General features: G+C 45.2%; 1 long non-coding RNA gene across 1 annotated transcript; it reads right to left on the bottom strand.

Moving 5' to 3' along the window:
• Nucleotides 1-426: 426 nt before the first annotated feature.
• On the bottom strand, nt 427-4,446 carry LOC131277654 (uncharacterized). Its single transcript, XR_009184791.1, has 3 exons — nt 4,301-4,446; nt 1,032-1,096; nt 427-887 (listed from the first exon to the last, which is right to left on the bottom strand). It is a non-coding gene; the product is annotated as an uncharacterized lncRNA (long non-coding RNA).
• Nucleotides 4,447-16,838: the final 12,392 nt, after the last annotated feature.

Raw genomic sequence — 16,838 nt, 5'->3', positions numbered from 1 at the left:
CTGCTGGACTATGCTGACTTTGAGTCCAAGTCCTTCCTTTCATCAATTAAAAAGTCATCTTGGGAAACGGACTTTGGCCCAGTGGTTAGGGCGTCCGTCTACCACATGGGAGGTCCGCAGTTCAAGCCCCGGGCCTCCTTGACCCATGTGGAGCTGGCCCATGCGCAGTGCTGATGCACGCAAGGAGTGCCGTGCCACGCAAGGGTGTCCCCCGCGTGGGGGAGCCCCACGCGCAAGGAGTGCGCCCATAAGGAGAGCCACCCAGTGCGAAGGAGGGAGCAGCCTGCCGAGGAATGGCACCGCCCACACTTCCCGTGCCGCTGACAACAGAAGCTGACAAAGAAACAAGATGCAGCAAATGGACACAGAGAAAAAACAACCGGGGGAGGGGAGGGGAATTAAATAAATTAAAAATAAAAAGTCATCTCAAAGAGAACCATCTCTAATAGGTTTCAAATGGTCACATGTTCCACCTCACCTGTCTCATGGCTCTTTCTACAGAAGGAATGGCATACACCAGAGGGCTGGGAAGGGAATTCTAGCTATGCCCCTTGGCCAGATGTTGCAGTTGTGGCGTGCCACAGATATGGGCTGCATTAGCTGTCAGGAGGCACTGGAAGAGATGGATGTGTTGAGCTGCTTAGTTGTCTAATTTTGCTGAACTTAGGACATTTTCTTCACTGTCAGAATTCAAAGTGTGCTGCCATTTGTAAGGAGAAGGAGGAAGTATGTGGTTCCTACTGCTCCCCTGTTAATTTGAGGACCTACTCCTTGCTTTAGCCCAGGAAGCCTCCTTAATTTCAGGCTGACAGGCTTGTTCTTGAAGCTGAGTGAGTGAACATCCTCACCCTCATTTGGTTGTGGTCATTTCTTTGCAGCCTTCTGTCCTATTGATAAATACAGTTTGGAATAAATCAAAATAGAACAAAGAAGTAAAGGAAGATAACGTTTGTGAGGGTATCACATGAAGACCTTTTTCCTTCTCTCACTAGATATTGAAATTAAATTAGATAAAGAAGGATTTATATTACCTTTTACAGTTGATGAAGATGGGCCCAAAGGTAAAGAAACTGCTGTTGTTTTTATGTTACAAGGCCTGTTGAGGTGAATAGAAAAGGATCATTTTCTTAAAAAGGTGAGAAAAATAGATGATTCCAGAAATTAAAAGTACATTTCAGGATATGTTTTTTGGAAATTCCTTGTAATATTTTATAAACAGGATCATTAATTAAGCCAAGTACTTTTTCAGTAGACTAAAGAGTAACACATTCATGATTCATGTGAGAGTACTGGCCATTAGGAAAAGCCAAATCTTGAGTAAACTTTGGCCAGAAAAATAATATTTTGGATGGTTATAAAAACTAAGTTCATTTCTCTTTGATTTTTTTTTCAGAGTAGCACTATGCATCAATGGCCCCAAAAGAGTTTGTTTTAACAGCAAAAATTTACTAGGAAAAGAGGCTATTAAACAACGGCAACTACATTTATTTGGTTATCAAGTTGTCCAGGTATGGGTCCATTCCCTCCACCCCCCAAAGTAATCCCTAATTCATACTTGCTTTATCCAGGGTCCTAAGTAGTCTGCTAGCCCAGTGGACTGAGAATCTTATTAAATTATTGGAATATCTGTTTTAATTTCCTCCTGATGTAAGTGTAAGAATAGACAAGAAGACTCACTAAAACCATAATCTTCATCACTCCCTAATACCTAAGACCTTATTGTTTCCTTTGTAAGTTACTTAATAAGGCATTATGATGATGAGTGACTAGAATGTAGATGAGTTTCCCAAGTTCTCTAAGGTATTGGTGCTAGTCTGCTCCCTGGGTTCCTCTCTGGCTTACTCTTGTCCAGTTCATCTTGCACATCCCAGATTAAACTTCTGAAAACCCTCAGCATGCCAGCCTGTGATCAGAAACCTTTTTTCTTTCCTGCTCACAGGATACAGTAGAACCTCCTCTGCTCTGACTTTTGGGACCCCCTGAGGCTGCACCTTGTTGCCTGGCTCCAAGCTGGTGGTCTCTTCCCTCCCACCTAACTCACTCCATTCTCTCTCACCTTGCTCCTTTGCCCAGGTGCCCCCTCTCCCTCCAGACAGCATCTCCCCGTGACTAAATTCTGTCCACTCAGCAGCACCCCACTCAGGTCTCTTCTTTCCCCACAACCTAAAACCCTGACCTCCTCTGAGGGCTGGAATGCTGATTTTCTTCACACACACTCCTCTGGTTTGTTGTGTACTTCTAGTATTGATTGTGTCTTTGAGGACAGGAATCATATTTGATACTTCTTTAAATATCCCTCTTATTTAACCAACAAATATTTATTGAGCTCTTATTATGTGCTAGGCATTGTTCTGGGCTCTGGGAGTACCTGAGTAAGATAGCTGTGACTTTGCCCTCAAGGAGCTTCCATTCTTATGTGTGTGTGACTGCTGAGAGCCTCGGTGTTGCTTTAAGACCTCCAGCTGCTGGGGTAATGGGACTCCCCTCCTTGCTGAAGGCAGTCCCCCTTGTTTGTGGATATAATCAGCCATAGCTGCAACCAACTGCCTAATGGTCTAAAGCCACCTACAGAATGCCCTCACACTGGCAGGCCAGGGCTTGCATCATCCAATGACTCAGCACCAACTGGACGGTGATTAACCATCGCATGACCCCATCATGCTGTAACTTTTTAGATCTGTTTATCTTTAATTTTTAAGGTTTTTTAAACTTTAGCATAGGTTATTGAAACTCTATGAGTTCTAGAGCTCCAAGTTCACTTTTAAATTTTATGCTTCTTTGCAGAGAAGGAATGGGACAAATAAAAGCAAATGAAAGATTGACCAGGAGAGAGCTGCAATTGATTCGGATGCGTTCATATACCCAAGTGAATTGCCGCTCACCTGGGGGCCAGGCCAAAAGGATTCTCACATCTCTTGGAAACCTGTGAAGTGGTCTCACTTACAGTTCTTAGAGCAGTTCATGGCTTTGGGCCTGAGCCCCATTCTGGATCATGCTATGCCTCAGAAACCTATCCACAGTCCCTATTCACTACCGAGTCAAGCCCAGTGTCACTTCTGCCTTCTGTGAGCTCTCTTGCCCCTCCCTGCCCCACCCTATACCCCCCACCCCGCTCACCCCACTCCTCTCCCCATAACAACAACCTCCTCCATCATCATGAGACATTCATTGCATTTGGTGAATACATCTCTGAGCACCACTGCACCTCACGGCCAATGGTCCACACCATAGCCCACACTCTCCTACAGTCCACCCAGTGGGCCATGGGAAGACATACAATATCCAGTAACTGTCCCTGCAGCAACACCCAGGACAACTCCAAGCCACCATGGCCACTTTCTCCACACCAATGCCACATTTTCTTCTATTACTAATCACAATAGTTCATGAATAGAATATCGTTAAGTCCACTCCAATCCATTATCTATTCCTCCATCCTGTGGGCCTTAGAATGGTTGTGTCCATGTGTAAGGAGGTGTAGGATGAGCACAGACTGGCTTGCTGGGTCATACTTCTAGGGGTGCCATAATTCTAGGGTTCCCTACTGCTAGGTGTGCTGTACTTCTAGGGGTGTCATACTTCTAGGGTGCTCTACTTGTAGGGGTGCCACTGTAAACGTGTGGTTATTGTTTTTGTTAATTAGCATCAAGGACATGGTACTGAAAAACCTCTGCCTGAGTCAACGACCTGCAGGCAAGAAGCAACGAGAGGGGGCTCGTTGGTCCGGGCCTGAGAGCAACCCCTCCCCTGCCTGCCTGTCCACCTGCACTCCCTGCTGCCTTCCCCTTCTGAAAGTTGCACAGCCCTTGTCCTCCCGTTCTGCCACCTGCACATCAATGGGCTCGGCCTCAGGGTCACCACAGATGCTCTTCCCTCTTCCTGGAATGACCGACTGTTCCCCAGATTTCACAAGTCTGGCTCCTCATTATCATTTATGTTTCAAGCCAGCCTTCCTAGAGCCGCCCTGGTTAAAGTATTCCCAAGGCCTGTTTAGTTCCCCTTTTCCTTTTTACTGCTACACACACACATTCGAGGCTTTAGAATTAAGTGAATTTTCGACAAAAGGAACGCGCCTCTTGAACCAGCATCTGACTCAAGAAACAGCAGAGCGCTGCGGAACAGCTCAGTTTTGCCAGATACCACTTGGCTGGATTGGATTCATGCCGCTGCACACCCGCACCTGCCAGTACCGTGAGCGGTGGCCCCTCGTGCTGACGGAGGCGCTGAAAACTAACTCGTTGTACATTGACACGATGCTGCTGTGGATACAGAGTTAATATAAGAAGGCAATGAATTCCACCTGTGCCTTCCACTACTGTTCCGCAGCTCCTGGAGGGTTTCAGATGCCGCGCTGGGGTGGCCTGCACTTCTCCTGGACAGCCCGCTTGGAACCTTCCGGGAGCGCAAGGGCAAGGGCAAGGGCAAGCCAGCACAGGCCGCCAGTCCAGCAGATGGCTCCTCGCGTCCCAAGTGGGCGCTCCAGGTTCACGCAAGGGGACAGGAGGGCACGGTCCGATTCCCTTCCCGGCAGCGCCCTCCGCCCTGCGCCCCTGGCCCTGCACCCCAGCCCTGCGCCCCCCGCCCAGCTTTGTGACGCGAGGCTGCGGTTTCCCGGCAACTGCGGAACGCGGGCTCCGGGCAGCCAGGAGGCGGACTCGGGCGGGGCCCCTGGCGGGGTGGGACCGATCTGGCCTCGGCGGAAAAGGTGGACGCGGGCGGCCTGGAGCACAAGGAGGAGATCACCGCCGCCACGCTGCGGGGCAAGCCCCGGCCGCCGCCCATCTCGGGCGCTGTCCGCCTTCAGCTACTTCCCGCCACGGTGCCTGGACCCCAAGGAGCGCAGCTACTTCTCCCGCCAGGCCCGGGTGAGGCGGGAGGGGCGGCACCGCGCGGCTGGGGTGAGGCGGGGCTGGGGGCAGGTGTCCCCTGCCAGGGAGGGGCTGGGGCGGGGTTCTGCCACCCGGAGCGGGGACTGGAGACCCAGCGGCACCGCGTGGAAGGGGTCTGGGGGCCAGGCAGGGCTTGGGGGTGGGGCCCGGGCAGGGTGGGGGATGCTCTGTGGGGGTGGGAGCGGGATATCATAGTGGGAAAGGGCTACCGGGAAGGTCGAGTGGCGGGGGGGGGTGCGGGGGAGGGAGGAGGGAATATTCACCAGGGAGGAAGACTCGGAAGACTGGATGGGGCGCCCTGGGGTGGAGGGGGCAGGTGCTGCTCTCGGTGGGGTCGGTGAGATGGGTGCCTGGACCAGAAAGAGCAGAGCTTTTAGTACTGCGAGACACAGACCACCCCCCCCCGACCCCGCCCCGGAGCTGGAGGGGCCTCGCGGCCATCCAAGGGCGCACAGACAGTCTAGAACGGGGGCCTCGAGGGTATCCAGTGTGTGGGGTGCGGCCCCCTGAGCAGTATGTGCGGTGGTTCCCAAGGCCGTGAATAAGCAGCCAGACAAATGGACGGTCCTGGGCCCCGGGAACTCTCTGGCAGCCTTCCCACCCACCAAGGAGAACCAGAAATACATCTGCACCATCTGGCCTGGCCCCTCTGGGAAGGTGTGCGTGGTGGGAAGAGCTGGAGGGTCTGAGCAGCTGAAGGCCCCAAGAGAGGGCGGAAGGAAGGAAGAGAAGGGTGTCCAGAGTTGTCCAGGTCACGCATTACTTTCTTTTCAACATTGTTTCTGTCAGTCCCCAGGGCGTTCCACAGAGCATCTGATTAGATAAAAGCCTTCCTTGGGGACCCTCAGCCTGGTGGACACCTGGGCACCTGGACTATCCCTCAGCCCTCCTGGAGGAATGGGACTGCCAGAAGAGGGACACCTCACTTTTCTCAGGCTGCTGTCACAAGTGCCATGAACTAGGTGGCTAAAAAACACCAGGAACTGCTCTCTCAGCCCTGCAGGCTGAAGCCACAGCTGCATGGGCCGTGCTGGTAGGTCAGTCCTGGCCCCTGGGGCGCCTCTCCCTTGGCCAGCAAGCCTTGGGTTTTCCGTGTCTCCTCAGTCACCCTATGGCCTGCTCTGTCTCTCTTCCCATGGCACCCTCCCCTTCTGTCTGTGCCCACACCCCCCTTCTAAAGACACAAGCCATCCTGGACTAAGGGTCCACCCACTGCTGTCGGCCTAATTCAGTTTAAATGATTCTGCTTGCAATAACGCTTTTGCAAAAAGTTTGTGTTCCCAGGTACCTGGGATTAGGACTTCAGGGTATCTTTTTGGGGTACACAGCTCAACCCATAACGTGGAACGCAGATTCCCTTGGAAAGGAAGTTAATGGTGTATAAAATAATCCCACAAAATGCCTCCTTCCTCTTCTCCTAGCCACCCACAATTAGTGGTGTCCAGGTAAGTCCCCAGTTCAGGTCAACTCTCGCTGGAGTACTGGTGGGAGGCCTATTGAGTCTCATGAGCTTCACTTCACACACAGAAGCGTACTTTCCAGTTGACGCAACCATGGCCCTCAGCCTGCCCCCCGGGATGTCTCTTGCATCTGAGGTACCCCTCTGCCTGGCTTCTAGCGTGTGGAAGGACTGGATTGAGGAAGGGGATTTCCGGGGCCATCTGACAAGGTACCTGACTCTGCTGGCCATTAAAACAGGAGGGGGGTGGAACAGAAGGGTTCCCAACCTTCTGCCAACATACACCTCATCTGTTTTCTTCCTGTCAGCAATAGGTTTTGAACAACTGTAAATAGTTTCACTTATTAAGTGGGGTTTACATTTTGAGTCTACGGTACCTATGACACTGCCAGTGAGTTGATGGCCATCATGAGCTAATAGTCAAAAAGCCAGGATCTTGGTGTATGAAGTTGTTCAATGCTTCTTTATCGAGAGAATATAAAATTCATCTGGATTCTCAGAATAACAAAGAGAGTTCACGCTACACCGTTTTGTTTGTTCCTTTGAGGAGTCTCTTTCCATAGCACCCTAAGGTGGCCTGTAGACTGCTCCTCGATGGGGTGCTACTGATGGAAGGTACCACTGAGGACTGCACAGTGGGGCTTGTGGCTTCAGAAGCTCGAATGTGGTGGAAAGCAGAGCAGAACCCCTGCCCCCTGTGGGCCAGGCCCAAGAGGGAGAAGGGCAGAGTGAGCCTGAAGACTCAGTTTCTCCTTCCTGAATTTGGCGGTCTGAATTTGGCAGCCTTCCATGGCTGACTGAACAAGGGCCGGATAGGGGCCCCGAGGTAGGAAGTGACTGGGGCTCTGTCCCTTGGAAGGAAATCAGGAATGACCCATAAGCACGCCTTTCTATATGACAGGGTTGGCAAACTAAGACCTGGCCCCTGCCTGTTTTGACAAAGTTTTATTAGAACACAGCCACACCCATTCATTTCTCTATTGTCTCTGTCTAGGATGTTGGGGTTGAGTGATAGTGACAGAGCCCTCAGGGCCAGGAGAGTTCCCACCTGGCCCTGCACAGACAAAGTCACTGACTCCTGCTCGAATGCCTTACTGCCCCATGGAAAATGGGAATTGTCTTTTGAATACATTCATTCAAATGGGATTTTGTGTTTAAAGCATTTCAGGGCAGTTTTGATTAGCTGAGGTTACAGGCAAATTCAAGTCCTGGGGCTTTGTACATGCCAAAAGGAAATGATGCAACCGAAATAAATATTAATTAAAATCTGAAGAAAAGAGCCTTAAAAGCAGCAAGAACAGCAAAAAGCATTTCAAAGTCTATTTGAACCAATGTTCACACCATAATATTGGGATTATGGGCACTGGTATCTGATCAACTCCAGGGCTCCAGGAGCAGTTCCTCTGACCTTGGGATCATTGGTCATAAAGAGGGTGAATTCCATACTACAGGTTTGCTGAAGGACTGAACTGCCCCAAAATTCACTGCAAGTTATTTCAGGCCTTACCAAAACTGATCAAATTACTTCCTAAGTCAATTTCTTTGGAGCACAGTTAACAGTAGTCAGTGTGTTGGTTAGCAGCCCTGGGTGAGGAGCCCCAAGTGGAAGTATCAGCTCTATGGTGACTAGCAGTGGAGCCTTCACAAGTCACAGCCTCTCTGTCTCACTTTGCCATTCTAGGACAGATCAAACAGAACCGACCTAATGGACCACTTATGAGAATGAATGTAATTAGCATGCATACAGAGGCTCACAGTAAGCCCTGGGTCAGTGGAGCTCTAATTACTGTTTTTTTTTTATTTTTTAATTTTTAATTACCTTTTTTTAAAGTTAATAGATCACACAAAACATTACATTAAAAAACATAAGAGGTTCCCATATACCCCACTCCCCACCACCCACCCCAGTCATTTTTTAGTTGTATTTTTTGAAGATACATAGATCACAAAAAATGTTACATTCAAAAAATATATGAGTTTCCCATATATCCCCACCCCTCACTCCACTCCTCCCATATCAACAACCTCTTTCATTAGTGTGCCACATTTATTGTATTTGTTGAATACATTTTGGAGCACTGCTGCACCCCAGAGACTGTAATTGGCTTTGGCTAGTGATGGTCAGTGTCCTTTTTTTTTATTTTTTTTAATTACATTATGAAAAATATGAGGTCCCATTCAACCCCACCACCCCCGCCCCCACTCCCCCCACAGCAACACTCTCTCCCATCATCATGACACATCCATTGCACCTGGTAAGTTCATCTCTGAGCATCACTGCACCCCATAGTCAATGGTCCACATCATAGCCCAGACTCTCTCACGTTCCATCCAGTGGGCCCTGGGGGATCTATAATGTCCCGTAATTGTCCGTGAAGCACTATCCAGGACAACTCCACGTCCCAAAAACCCCTCCACATCTCATCTCTTCCTCCCGTTCCCCACATCCAGCAGCCACCATGGCTACCTTTCCCACACCCATTCCACATTTTCTCTGTGGACATTGGATTGGTTGTGTCCATTGCACATCTATGTCAAGTGAGGGCTTAGATTCCATATGGGTACTGGATGCACTCCTCCCGCTTCCAGTTGTAGACACTCTAGGCTCCATGTTGTGGTGGTTGACCTTCTTGAACTCCATGTTAGCTGAGTGGAGTAAATCCAATAAATCAAAGTGTAGGAGCTGAAGTCTGTTGAGGCTCTGGGCCTGGGTGTCATATTATCAGTCCAGAGATTCGAATCCCCTACATATATCTTAAACCCAGCACCGACTACAATTCCAATAAAGTAGCATGCAAGTCTTGTGAAAAGAGATCCCCTCTGAGTCCAATTCCATCACGCAGAAACACCAGCTCCAAAGAAGGGCTATCTGTCATGGCAGTGAACCCCTTCTGCCATGACCATAGAACCCGTGGGTCTCTTTATCCTTCAAAAGAACCAATACCTGGGGTTGTATCTACCTTATCTGTCTCTTAGACTCTGTTCAGTTGTACATAGGGGTATTACTTCTGACAACCTCCAGACTCTTTTTTAGAGACTCACAGCCTTATAATCTCATTTCTCCTTTCCATTTCCCCCTTACATTAGGTCAAACAGCTTCCCGAAGTCATGTCATTATATGTAGACAGGTATATTCTGCTGTTCCGCATTGAATCTTTAATTCAAGGTCATTTTCTAGTTGCTTCTTCAGCTGGTATGTGGTAGTGATCCCTCGGTGCCAGGGAGGCTCATCCCCGGGTTTCATGCCCCACGCTGGGGGGAATGCATCGCATCTACACGCTGAGTTTGGCTGTGAGAGTGGCCACATTTGAGTAACATGCAGGCTGTCAGGAGGAAACCCCCAGGCACAATGCTACTCTAGGCCTTGTTCTTATTGCAGGTGTATAGGCTCAAAAGTGTAACCATTAGTATCACGAGCCCACTGTTGGGCCCTCCTTCCTTCCTGGTTCTTGCCGTTGCACCTGGAGGATTGCCGCTGCTCTCCCAGGGCCCACAAGTGACCCCCCGGCCAGGAGCCCAGTACCCCCCAGCTGTTGTTTTTGTTTCCACTATGAGTATATATAGACATTACCATATACCCTGGGCATATGCCCTGTATAACTCCCTGTCAACCATATATATCCTGTCAATAACATCCCATATCAGTATTCCTCCGCTGCTATTGTTGAACCACTCTGTGATCCAAAACTTCCCGTAAAGTGAATCCCAACATAATGTCAGCTTCAGAAGAGTCTTAGATCACCGAAATTCATATATACAATATACAGTATTTCCCCAGATCCACCATAATACCTTTTCCCTTGCACAGCAATAATCTTTTAACTTATTCATATCATATTTCCTGAAACTGATGTACAGATTCCAACACTATAGTTTTCAAACAAGGTGACATTTGTGCTTACTATGTGGTCTTATGGTTTTCATTATTAGTCTGTCATCCCCTATATGTTTTTGGTGTAATATTAGCTGTTTTATATTCATCCTCGTGTACTCTCACATAACTCCTCTTTTGCCCCCTTATTTACCTTTGTTCCATCCATTCCACATCCATTTTCCCCTCCCCTTAGGGCCCACAACGCCTGCCAATCTAATACCCTGGGAGCCGTCCTTTCTCACGAGAGATACAGTTCTCTCTATTCAACGGCATTAGTCTTCCCCAGGATATGGGTCCACCCCACCCAATGGTAGAACCCACCTTGGCAAAATGAGCCTTCAGCTATTCCCTCCGGAGTCCGTCACGCATCAGACCATACCCCCTGAGCGTCCTAACCAGGTAACCCTCCTACTTATACTTTGATACGTTTTACTCAACATTTAGTTCTCAACGAACTTCTGACACTCTCCCATATTCGTATGTTGCCCCGCCCTCCCACCTATTTCTTGGACAATATTACCCCTCTTCCCATCCCCAGCCCCCCTCAAACCCAGAAAACCCCACCCGAAGGTAACCCCTTGCCCCCATTTTGTCCCTTCTTTGTGCTCATACTTACCGCCAGCTCATCACAGATTCCACCCCTGCAGACATTAACTCATATCCTTCCTCCACCCCTGATTTCCTGTAAGCAACTTTTCCAGACTCTAGCTCTCTGAGGCAGTTAACTTATTTCATATCATTGAGGTCATATAGTATTTGTCCTTCAATGCCTGAGTTGCTTCACTCAACATAAGATTCTCAAGGTTCATCCATGTTATTACGTGCGATTGTAGTGTATTGGTTCTTACAGCTGAGTAGTATTCCATTGTGTGTATATACCACATTTTATTGATCCACTCATCTGTTGATAGACATTTGGATTGATTCCAACTTTTGGCGATAGTGAACAATGCTGCTATGAACATTGGTGTACATATATCGATTTGTGTCCTTGTTTTCAGATCTGATGGGTATATACCCAGCAGTGGTATTGCTGGGTCATATGGCAAATCTATGGATAATTTTTTGAGAAACCGCCAAACTGTCCTCCAGAATGGTTGGATCCTTCTGCATTCCCACCAGCAATGGATGAGTGTTCCCCTTTCTTCACATCCTCTCCAGCATTTGTATTCTACTGTTTTTTCATGGCTGCCAATCTTATGGGAGTAAGATGGTATCTCATTGTAGTTTTGATTTGCATTTCCCTGATTGCTAGAGACTTGGAGCATTTTTTCATGTGCTTTCTAGCCATTTGTATTTCTTCTTTGGAGAAGTGTCTGTTTAAGACTTTTTCCCATTTTTTAAATGGGTTGTTTATCTTTTTGTTTTCAAGATATATGAGTTCTTTATATATGCAAGTTATAAGTCTCTTATCAGATATATGGTTGCGAAATATTTTCTCCCATTGTGTGGGTTCCCTTTTTACTTTCTTGACAAACTCCTTTGAGGTGCAGAAGGCTTTAATTTTGAGGTAGTCCCATTTAAATATTTGTTCTTTTGCTGCTCGTGCTTTTGGTGTGATATTCATGAAGCCATTTCCTATTACAAGGTCCTGTAGATGTTTTCCTACACTGCTTTCTAAGGTCTTTATGGTCTTGGCTCTTATATTTAGGTCTTTGATCCATCTTGAGTTGATCTTTGTATAAGGTGTGAGATGGTAATCCTCTTTCATTCTTCTGCATATGGCTATCCAGTTCTCCAGGCACCATTTGTTGAATAGGCCATTCTCTCCCAGTTGAGAGGGTTTGGTGGCTTTATCGAATATTATATGGCTGTATACATGAGGTTCTATATCTGAACTTTCAATTCGATTCCATTGGTCTGTGTGTCTCTCCTTATGCCAATACCATGCTGTTTTCACTACTGTAGCTTTGTAGTACGTTTTGAAGTCAGGAAGTATGATTCCTCCTATTTCGTTTTTCTTTTTCAATATGTCTTTGGCTATTTGGGGCCTCTTTCTATTCCAAATAAATTTCATAGTTAGTTTTTCTAGTTCCTTAAAGAAGGCTGTGTTGATTTTTATTGGGATTGCATTGAATGTGTAGATCAGTTTTGGTAGGATAGACATCTTGATAATATTCAGTCTTCCTCTCCATGAACAGGGAATATTCTTCCATTTATTTAGGTCTTCTTTGATTTCCTTGAACAATCTTGTGTAGTTCTCGATGTATAAGTTTTTTACCTCTTTAGTTAAATTTATTCCTAAGTATTTGATTTTTTTATTTACTATTGTGAATGGTATTTGTTTCTTGATTTCCTCCTGATCTTGCTCATTATTGGTGTATAGAAATGCTACTGATTTTTGAACATTGATCTTATAACCTGCGACTTTACTAAACTCATTTATGAGTTCTAGGAGCTTTATTGTAGATCTCTCAGGGTTTTCTATATATAGGATCATGTCATCTGCAAATAATGAAATTTTGACTTCTTCCCTTCCAATTTGAATGCCTTTTATATCTGGTTCTTGTCTCAGTGCTCAAGCAAGTACTTCCAAGACAATGTTAAATAGGAGCGGAGACAATGGGCATCCTTGTCTTGTTCCTGAGTTTAGAGGGAAGGATTTCAGAATTTCGCCATTATAAACAATGTTGGCTTTCGGTTTTTCATATATACTCTTTATCATGTTCAAAAAGTTTCCTTGTATTCCGATCTTTTGGAGCGTTTTTATCAGGAAGGGGTGCTGTATTTTGTCAAATGCCTTTTCTGCATCTATAGATATAATCATGTGGTTTTTTTCTCTCAATCTGTTTATATGGTGTATTACATTGATTGATTTTCTTATGTTGAACCATCCTTGCATACCTGGAATAAATCCCACTTGGTCATGGTGTATAATTTGTTTAATGTGTTGTTGAATACGATTAGCAAGTATTTTGTTAAGTATTTTTGCGTCTAGGTTCATTAGAGAAATTGGTCTGTAATTTTCCTTTCTTGTGCTGTCTTTGTTTGGATTTGGTACTAGGGTAATGTAGGCATCATAGAAGGAATTAGGCAGTGTTCCTTCTGTTTCGATTTTTTGGAATAGTTTCAACAGGATTGGTGTTAGTTCTTTCCGGAATGTTTTGTAGAATTCACCTGTGAAGCCATCTGACCCTGGGCTCTTCTTAGTTGGGAGATTTTTAATGACTGATTCTATCTCTTTGCTTGTGATTGGTTTGTTAAGATCATCAATTTCTTCTTTCGTCAGTATGGGCTGCTTATGTGTTTCTAGGAATTTGTCCCTTTCCTCTAAATTGTCATTTTTGTTGGAATATAGTTTTTCAAAGTATCCTCTTATGATAGTCTTTATTTCTGTGGGGTCAGTGGTGATATCATCTTTCTCATTTCTTATTTTGTGTATCTGCATCTTTTCTCTTTTTTTCTTTGTTAGTCTCACTAAAGGTTTGTCAATTTTGTTGATCTTCTCAAAAAACCAGCTCTTGATCTTCTTTATTTTTTCAAGTGCTTTCTTATTTTCTATTTCATTTAGTTCTGCTCTTATCTTTGTTATTTCCTTCCTTCTTCTTCCTGTTGGGTAACTTTGTTGTTGTTTTTCTAATTCCGTCAAAAGTGCAGTTAGTTCTCCAATTTTTGCTCTTTCTTCTTTTTTGATATATGAATTTATGGCTATAAATTTCCCTCTCAGTACTGCTTTTGCTGCATCCCATAAATTTTGGTATGTTGTGTTATCATTATCATTTGTTTCAAGGTAGTCATTGATTTCTTTTGAGATTTCCTCTTTGACCCACTGTTTTTCTAAGAGTGTGCTGTTTAATTTCCAAATTGTCATGTGGAGTCTGGGTCTCTGTCCCTTGCAAATTTCCAGCTTCACTCCACTGTGGTCAGAGATATTGTTTTGTATGATTTCGATCTTTCTGAATTCATTAAGCCTTTCTTTGTGGCCTAGCATATGGTCAATCTTGGAGAATGTTCCATGTGCGCTTGAGAAAAATGTATATCCTGCTGTGTTTGGGTGTAATGATCTATATATGTCTATTAGATCCAGCTCTTCTAATATACTGTTCAAATGTTTTGTTTCTTTAGTGATTCTCTTTTGAGATGTTCTGTCAGAGTTGATAGTGGTGTATTAAAATCCCCCACTATAATTGTAGATGCATCTATTCTTTCACTTAGTTTTTCCAGCGTTTGCCTCACATATTTAGAGGTGCCCTTGTTAGGAGCATAAATATTTATGATTGTTCGATCTTCTTGACAGATTGTCCCTTTCACTAAAATATAGTATCCTTCTTTGTCTCTCATAATTGTTTCGCATTTAAAGTCTATTTTGTCTGATATTAATATAGCTACTCCTGCCTTTTTTTGGTTGTTATTTGCTTGTATGATTGTTTTCCAGCCATTCACTTTCAACCTCCATGAGTCTCTGGGTCTAAGATGTGTCTCTTGTAGGCAGCATATAGATGGGTCGTATTTCCTTATCCAGTGTCCCAGTCTGAATCTTTTGATAGGTGAGTTTAGTCCGTTGACATTCAGTGTTATTACGTTTAGAGAGTTATTTGTGGTAGCCATATTTTGGTTGTATTTGTGTTTGTTATATTTTGTTTGTATTATTTTATTTTCCCCTTCTATTTTTGTCTTTCTTGTTGCTTTTACACTCTCCTCCATCTCTGACTGTCCTGTTTTTTCCTTTCTTCCTGCAGAACTCCCTTAAGAATTTCTTGAAGGGGAGGTTTCTTGTTGATATACTCTTTAAGTTTTTGTTTATCTTTGAATATTTTGAACTCTCCATCATTTTTGAATGCTAGTTTAGCTGGATAGAGTATTCTTGGTTGGAAATTTTTTTCCTTTAGTACCTTGACTATATCATACCACTGCCTTCTTGCCTCCATGGTTTCAGATGAGAAATCAGCACTTAATCTTATGGAGTTTCCCTTGTATGTGATGGTTTTCTTTTCTCTTGCTGCTTTTAGAATTTTTTCTTTGTCTTGAGCATTGGATAATTTGACAAGTATATGTCTTGGGGTGGGCCTGTTGGGGTTTATGACCAGTGGAGTGCGCTGTGCTTCTTGGATATGTACATCTGTCTCTTTCAGTAGATTTGGGAAGTTTTCAGTCATTATTTCCTGCAACAGTCCTTCTGACCTCTTTCCCTTCTCTTCTCCTTCTGGAATGCATATAATACGTATGTTTGAGCATTTTGCGTTATCATTCAGGTCCCTAAGTCCTATCTGGATTTTTTCTACCTTTTTATTGACCACTTCTACTATCTGTTTGATTTCCAATGCACTGTCTTCCACATCACTAATTCTCTGCTCTGCCTCTTCTAGTCTGCTGATATTTGCTGCAAGTGTATTTTTGATTTCTTGAATTGTGGTGTTCATTTCCATCATATCTGTTATTTTTTTGCACATGTCTGCAATTTCCCCTCCAAGTGTTGTCTTCATGCTGTTAACCTCTTTCATTACTTCATCAAATTTGTCGGTGATAAATGTTCTGAGATCTTTCATTGCTTGTGCGAAGTCCTGCCCCCCTTCCTGATTGGATTCAGCCATGTTTTCTGATTACTGGTTTGGTTTGTAGATTTTTGTTGCTGTCTTGTCAACATTTTTTCTTGACGGGTTTAATCAGTTCCTTAGCTTCTTTGTCTAGTCTTGGAGATTAATTAGCTGTTGTTTTTGCATAAGTGTTATATCTTCTCTTTGTCACTTTGTTCTTCTTATTCCAATTTCTTATTGCTAGTTAAGCTCACTTTAAAGGAAAGTATTAGTGCTGGGGAAAGGCAATTGTGTAAGGGAGGAAAAAGTGTGAAGTAGTATTGGTGATATATGTTAACAAAGCAACAATATGAGTTCTGGGAGGATGGAGGTTAGATCATGTAAATTGTGTAGAGTTATAGTAGTAGGAAAGTACCTATAATGAGGTAGACGACTGAATATGGGAGGAATGTGGTACGTACTAAGAGGCTATTGTTTCTGTGAGAGAGGGAAAGAGAAAAGAAAGGTAATAGTTTCAGGGACGAATACCAGATGGAAAACTAAACAAAGGTATTAGAAATTAAGAGTTAGACACTTTGCGGATCAAAGAAAGGGAGATGGAATATAGGAGAGATAGTAGATGGTGGAGGATATCAAGTTGTAGGGGAAAGGGGATAGTGTAGATAGGCTAAATCTAGTCACAGAAAAATGAGGCAGTGGAGGGTGAGGAAACCCAGCAAATGTGAGGTATTTCCTGTAGGACCTATTGTATTGTTAAGATAAAATAGTATAAGAAGAATATTGGGGACAGGAAAGAGAGGATTAAAAAAAACAACAACAACAACAAAAATAAAATAAAATTAAAAAAAAACAAAAAAAAAACAAAAAACAAAAACAAAAAACAAAGAACAGAGACCCCGCCGCCAGGCTCGGCTGGGCTTGGCTGGGCTCGGCTGAGCTCCGGTCCCCTGCCCTCCGCGGCTTGGCTGGGCTTGCCTGGGCTTGGCTAGGCTCGGCTGGGCTCTGGTCCCCTGCCCGTCGCAGCTCGGCTGGGCACGGCTGGGCTCGGCTTTCCCGCCCGCCGCCCGCCGCGGCGCAGCGCGGCTCGGCTCCCTCGCCCGCCGCAGCTCGGCTGGGCTCAGCAGGGCCCGGCCGGGCTCGGC

This window comes from Dasypus novemcinctus, unplaced genomic scaffold (genome assembly GCF_030445035.2).
Source record: "Dasypus novemcinctus isolate mDasNov1 unplaced genomic scaffold, mDasNov1.1.hap2 scaffold_255, whole genome shotgun sequence".
NCBI classification, from domain to species: Eukaryota; Metazoa; Chordata; class Mammalia; order Cingulata; family Dasypodidae; genus Dasypus; species Dasypus novemcinctus.
Note: the sequence above shows the minus strand (reverse complement) of the source record. Positions and strands in the feature narration are given on the sequence as shown.